Source organism: Artemia sp. Qi Xiang Cuo, chromosome 21 (genome assembly GCF_049724085.1).
Source record: "Artemia sp. Qi Xiang Cuo chromosome 21, ASM4972408v1, whole genome shotgun sequence".
In the NCBI taxonomy this organism is placed as follows: Eukaryota; Metazoa; Arthropoda; class Branchiopoda; order Anostraca; family Artemiidae; genus Artemia; species Artemia sp. Qi Xiang Cuo.
Genome location: NC_142814.1, coordinates 32,475,818 through 32,482,520, shown reverse-complemented (window position 1 = coordinate 32,482,520; position 6,703 = coordinate 32,475,818). Strand labels below are relative to the sequence as shown.

The 6,703-nt window shown below is 33.5% G+C and overlaps 1 pseudogene; it reads left to right on the top strand.

Annotated features, from left to right (window-relative positions):
- Positions 1–214: 214 nt before the first annotated feature.
- On the top strand, positions 215–1,027 carry LOC148939458 (uncharacterized; annotated as a pseudogene).
- Positions 1,028–6,703: the final 5,676 nt, after the last annotated feature.

The window sequence follows — 6,703 nt, the reverse complement described above, 5'->3', positions numbered from 1 at the left end:
AGTAAATTCATTTGAATTTTTTTTTAGCAAAGTTCCAAGACATTGAAAGAGAAGCAGTTTCGTTACCTTTTTTAGGGAGATTTGACATCCAACTACTCTCTAGTAATTGTTTACTCATTTAAGTTTGGATCCCCTTTCACAGACTCGTGGATGTAGTTTTTAAGACAATGAAATACGTGTCTGTTTAGTTTCACTCGTAATTTCTATTCGTATGATGGGTCAAAACAAGAAGAAAAGAGTCTCTCTTGGCACATCCATCAACATATACAAAGAAAAAAATGAAATTCTCAAGCTTGAAAGAAGAAATAAGAGGTATTTGAAAGAATGTGAGCTCAAAATGGTAAGTAGAATATGTAAATCCACAGATGAAGATGAACAACAGGGAGTTAAAGTCAATAAGTATGGTTACTAAACAAACTTTAAAGCAAAGGTGTCAGAAAAGATTGATACCGAAGGGAACTTTGAAAATGATAAGCTGAACATGGAGTTCAAGGAGTGCATGGAAATTAAACAGTGCTTGGACATTAAAGAGGGCATGGACACTAAAGAGTGCAAGTACACGGAAAAGGTTGACTACCAAGAGAATATGGTGGAATGTTTTCGACTGGAAGTAGAAAATAAGTTCCAGATTAATGACGCCTATGATGAAAACAATAAAAGAAACCCAGAACAAAAAAGTAACGTTTTCAAAACGGTATACATAGCCAATGAATTATGTGAAGACAATTACCAGGGCTCTTACGAAACACAGATTTATAGTACACAGCCTGAGAAAAATAAATCGGCTTTTAATAAGCCTTCTCTGAATGTTTGTTTTTTGTCCAAAAAAGTACAAGATTTTAAAAATGATAAACTAAGTGTAATTAAAACAATACATGGCGCTTCATTTCCTAATCCAGTAGACCCACATATTTACAAAACCATGAAATTGGCACTTAGATCTACTGAGGCTGCCATAATCTTAAGGACTGCTCACGAAACTGGTATATCAAAGTTTAGACTCTACAAGAAAAAAGTTCCAGCCTAACCTTCTTCAAATAGTATTTTTTTAGTACATTCAGATAGTTGTGAATACTTAAAAGACTTCAAAGCAGATGGTTAACATTATAGCCGAAGTAGTTGGGGACACTCAGTATCTGTAGCCCCTGTTCATCCAAACTTCAGACAGAGAGTTAATCAACAGATGATTGAAGGCAAGATGGTTGATTTGAAGAGATATATCTTTCGATATAAGCAATGTGCATTGAACTGTCCCCTTGAGCACTGCCTATATACGGTGATTCATTATGTTGGTACTTGTGACAGAAAATCCAATTGTGACCCCCATGGAAGCCATACAAAGAAAACAGTAACAACAGCTATCAATAGTGTTACCTTAGATACCCTGGTCTTACTCAGCGACAAAAAAGGATCAAAAACCGCAACAATTACACCCCGTGAAATGTTCCACCACTTAATGATAAAGAACGATACATATATTAATAACACTAACACGAGGCGAATGCGTAAATGCCAGGATACCTTTTCTTTGGATAGACTAAGCGTGATATCCAAAGACACATGTAATATGATTCGATATCTTATGACGGAAACTGATTTTGTTGTGACAGAAAAATTTTTTGGGCAAGGAGAAGCAGCCGTCACCTGTATATCAGAATTTGCCATCTTAGAGGTTGATTACTTTGTAAAACACGGTATCCCGATAGTGTTCTATTATGATACCAAATATAACATTGGAAATTACTGGGTTTCAGCTCTGATATTCCGACACCCTGACTTCAACCATTAGGGGACAGCACCTCTGATTCCATTTGCATTTTTACTTCACACACATAGATCAGCTGATTTGCACGAATAGCTATTTACAGTTCTATCTCAGAAAGCACCAAGTATGAAGTCACCGAGAAAAACTTGTTTGTTTGATAGAACAAATGTATAGACGCGTCAAGAAAAAAAATATTTTCTCTTATTCAGGCTGCTCATTGCTGGTGGGCCAAGGTAGAACAACCACCCGGGATATCTTGTGTTCCTAGATTTTGACTTACCTTAACTGTTCTAATAAAGTTTTAAATCATCTCAAAAATTTACAATCAAACTACTCATAAACAAGACGAGAGCTATAAGATCCCTATTGTTCAGTTTGAAACAGTTAAACGCGACCTAAATAGTTTCTATGATGCAGTTCTCCACAGTCAGTTTTCAAAAAACCACAAATGTAATTCTGGGTTATTTATTTTTCTGTAAATAATATCCAATTTGGTCATTACTACCAAACAAAACCGGAAACTGATCTTATTCATTTTCATGAACTTGTTGCTGTTTGAGAAAAGGAAGAGCAACTAGCTGCTTTGCATTGAAAGATGTCAAATTTGAAGCAAAATTTGGCTTGTCAAGAGTGTCAAAATGTTGATGTTTGGCCAAGAAATGGCCTTTCAAATGGAGTTTCAAAATTATTCCACTTTCTATAAAGGCAAGTCCACCTTTTTTATACTTTAAAACAGCTTTCTCACGAAGTTGATTATATTGCGCCCAATGTTGTTTGGCATCGATGGCCTATGAACCGTCTTCTGAGCTTATACAATCACTGTTTCCATTTGATCATGCGCTGTAATTATATTAAATAAAAAGCTTGACACGTCTGCGAGCTATGTCGTTTGTTTAAAATATTAATGAACTTTTGTGTTTTTTTAGTGCAATTAAGATTTTACAGTATGTGGGCATAATATTAGTGAGATTTTTTCTAATAGTTTCTCGCAAGTCAACGGGTAAATTATAGATTGTAGTCCAATAATACTTTTTTTTTGCTTCACGGAATTGGGGTTGAGGGAGTTTTATTTAGGGTTAAACTATTTTATTCAAAAAGATATACTTTAATGTAATTCTCAAGAGACTATGTTTTTTTTAAAATATGAATATATTATAATGCTATTGAACATCCAGGGGTGTATATAGGTATTTTTTCGGTTTGATTTACAGATTGGAAAGGTTAAACTGATAATATTACTCGGTCCCTGTGTAAAACCAATTTAGGCTAAAGTAAGATTCTAACAACCCAAAATCTTTGATCACTCGGATTATTTCAAACGATCCGTGACCCAGTTCATATTCATAATATTATATATCCTATGAGACGTAGGTATATTAGTTAGAGGGTGTTTAATAGGCGGTTTAAAGGTGATATAGAGAGGTAGGATCAAGTTTTCCTACCGTTAATATAGTATTTCTTTTTTGTTCGTTTGGGGTCCAATTTTATATTCTAAAATTTCGTGATCATATTAGTTAGTGTAGAAATAAAAGTGTAATCTATAGTAGGAATAATGGGTTTCTTTCATTTTTCCCTTGAGATACATCTTTAAATGAAGGTATCACAATCAGTTTGCTGCTAACATTTAGGAAATTACAATTGAAGTCCCCAAAAACTATTGCCTTCTTTTGTGGTAAATTAATAAAACTAGAAAAGTCATCAAAAATATTACAAAAGAAAGGTGTCGGAAATGAGGATGGTTTATAAAACAATGAAAAAATAAAAGAATTGCCGTCAGCACTTATATCAAAAAGTACTGAATACATCCATCTATTATTTATAGGTTGCGAGAATAAGGATTCACAGTTCCATAGCCTGGTATCTTTTCGAATTGACCCAGTGTAAAGAGGACTAACAAAAGAAGACTTGGTTAATTTTCTTTCAATATGAATAGCTTGAAAGCCAGGGAGTGAAAATTCATTAGTATCAGTAATTCCTAAAAGGCAAATCTCTATTATTTCAATTATGATAAAAGGGCCGTAACCGTTAATAAAAATTAAATCATTAATGTGAGTCCATTTCTATATGATGCTTTTTATTCTAAAGCAGACAATAATAAGTCTTGTCCCGTCATAGTGCTGTTTAATCGCATTTTTTACAAAAAAATTTGCCGAGATCGTTAAAGATGTATCTTAACAATTTTCTATTCGGTCCAGCTCATTGGCGATGGCATAACTTGGTTTGTTAATAGTAATAGTTAAAAACAATATTATTGCACAGTGATAATTTTGTGAAAAATTTAAACTCTTACATAGTACACATTTAAATATTCATTGTGATCAAAGTTGCATTATGTGCTTGATTTGAATACTGAAATTCTTCTTCAGCTGACGACTTATCATTGGAGGTAATTTTGGACTGGGATGGATAGTTTGCCGTTTTTTTCTTAGATTTCTTGCCTTTGACTAGGGCGATGACGTCAATGTCATGCTCAGTTTATTACAAATTACGTAATATCTTTTTTTTTCAATCTATGTCCTTTTTGATGGAAGATAGTTGAGTTAGTGAGTTATTATATATTTAAAAAAACCGGAGTGGTGGGACAGTTTGCTTATTTATACTAGTTGCGTTTTCTTCTTTTTCATCACATGCCTCAATATATTTTCTGAATTGGAGATAATTATAAAGTCTTCTGAAGTCATGGCAAAGACATCGGAATGGCTGGACGAATTAATTTACGACTCCATAACCCTTGTTACATTAACGCGTCTAGCGGAGCAGGATGGAAGAAAGAGTCTTTTTTTAAATCAGTTCTTATACAGCGTGAAGTGAATACAGTAAGACCTTTTTTTAAACTATGTACTATTTCAAATTTTCAGCCTAGGTTGAGTCTACAGAGATAGCTAAATGTAATATCGTTAAACCTGGTAATTTTAAAGTATCCTTAGCCCATCTAATTCATATTTAATTAACAGGCCAACTGGAGAAATGGCGTAACACCTCTTATATTGGGCCAACAAAAGATCTCTCCCTTCAGTAAGTGTCAAAGCCACCCCTTCGTACTAGTTTTGCCTTTTAAATTAGTAACCCTCGATAGTTAATTCTCCAATACCTGGGAACAACTTTTTCCTAAGTCCTAAATATAGAAAATCCTCCACATGTCCAGCTCAATGAGTTGATGTCATATTAACTTTCTACTATAAATTCTAATTTGAAAAACTATGTACGTCGTATTTTTGTTTGTTTTCAGGCTTAGTCCTATCTTTGTTCATTTTTTCCAAGTGTCAGGATTATATTTTAAGAAGTAATATATTATAAAGACCTTATTTTAAGCATTATTTATTCAGTTATTTTCTCAATATTTTACTACAGCAAAGAAATAACAGATCCTATGATGATTTCAAAAGTGTGTGTTCACTTAATGAAATTATTGTAATAAGCAGATTAAATTAATGTTGCCATATTAAGAGTTATTTGTTAACATTTAAAAATACGTATGTTTTATCTTATATAAAATTTGCCTATAATAAATGCATACCAACTTTATAATATTGCTGATTCTTCACTCTAATTTCTTTACTGTCGAATGTTCACTGTTTTATCAGTCCTTAATCTTCGAATTCCTCTTAAATGAAGGGATTAAAACGGAAAACGATGTAGTTGTAATTAAGGTAATATTAGTACTTGATATTTTCAAGTGGACATGGAATATAAACCTACAAACTTAGCATACATTTAATATATCTAAATAATTTTTATGAAAGCATCTGCTTTAATAGGGAAATGATCTTTTTTTAGATTTAAAAATTTTTCTAGGGATTATATAGCACTTCTATGATAGACATAACCTATGTCAACTGTTATCGTCTTCAAAAGAGTCAAAAACCAATAATGTATATGTTTTTTGTAGTTGGTCAACAGTAAGTGGCTTATTGACGTTAAAAAATACATCCTAAATGTATTGCAATGCAGATTCAATAAGGTTAACATTTGGAGCAATTATAATTTTTAAGTCGCCCCGGCCCCAAGACAAAGCTAATTTTAACTTTAGTACTCTTAAAAACAAGATTTATTCTCTGCCAAAATTATCTGATAGGTCAACTACTCGTTCAGATTCAATGCTAGCTGTAAGGATACTTTCTTATTCAAGTTAATGCTCTCTAAATTGTTCATATAAATACCCTATTTATAAAAGTTCTCTGACATACACTCGCAATCCATAACCAGATTCAAAAAGTCAATTTCTAGTTTGTTCATATTATTATTCTATTATGTGTACATTCTATTTTTTTTAAGCTAAATTAAAAAAAAAAGTTTTTTAGATAGAAAGTTATGAACTTGATTGAAAATAATCAATAATATGACTGAGTAAATGACTAAGGGGGGTGAACAGTTGCTCTGTAACTTGCTCCTCAATGCCTCGCTCTTTATGAGAGTTAGGTTGGGTCCTGTCATTAGAGCCTTTAATGAGAAGTAACGACACTTGGGTTACTCGGCGAGGGGATTGGTGCGTTATAATTAGGTGGTCGTGTCCAGAAGGGTGAGGGGTTCATTCCGAGTCTATTCACTTATTTGGGCTTGGAAGGGGTTTGGTATGGCGTGATTCAGTAAGCTCAGTCAGAGTTGACCATGCTCCAAATGGGTACCTGGAGAAATCTGGGGAAGGTAAATAGGAAAGGAGTCTGAAAGCCTAGGGTGGCTGGCTTTCATCCCCCCTTGCACTTTCTGGCTGAAAGGCCTTGAGACGAAGATCAGCACCGCCGGGGTGGACCTTAAGGATCTAGTGCAGCATCCTTTATCTTAATTTACGTTACCCTTTGGGTTTCAGGAGTCGCTCTTAAAAAGTTGGGACAAATAGTCAAACTCACTTATATATGAAGTAATTTCCCGTTTTTTTCAGTTTAGGGCTGCTCCTTACTTTTTTTTATTAAGTTTGTTAAAATTTTTAAAATTATGCCT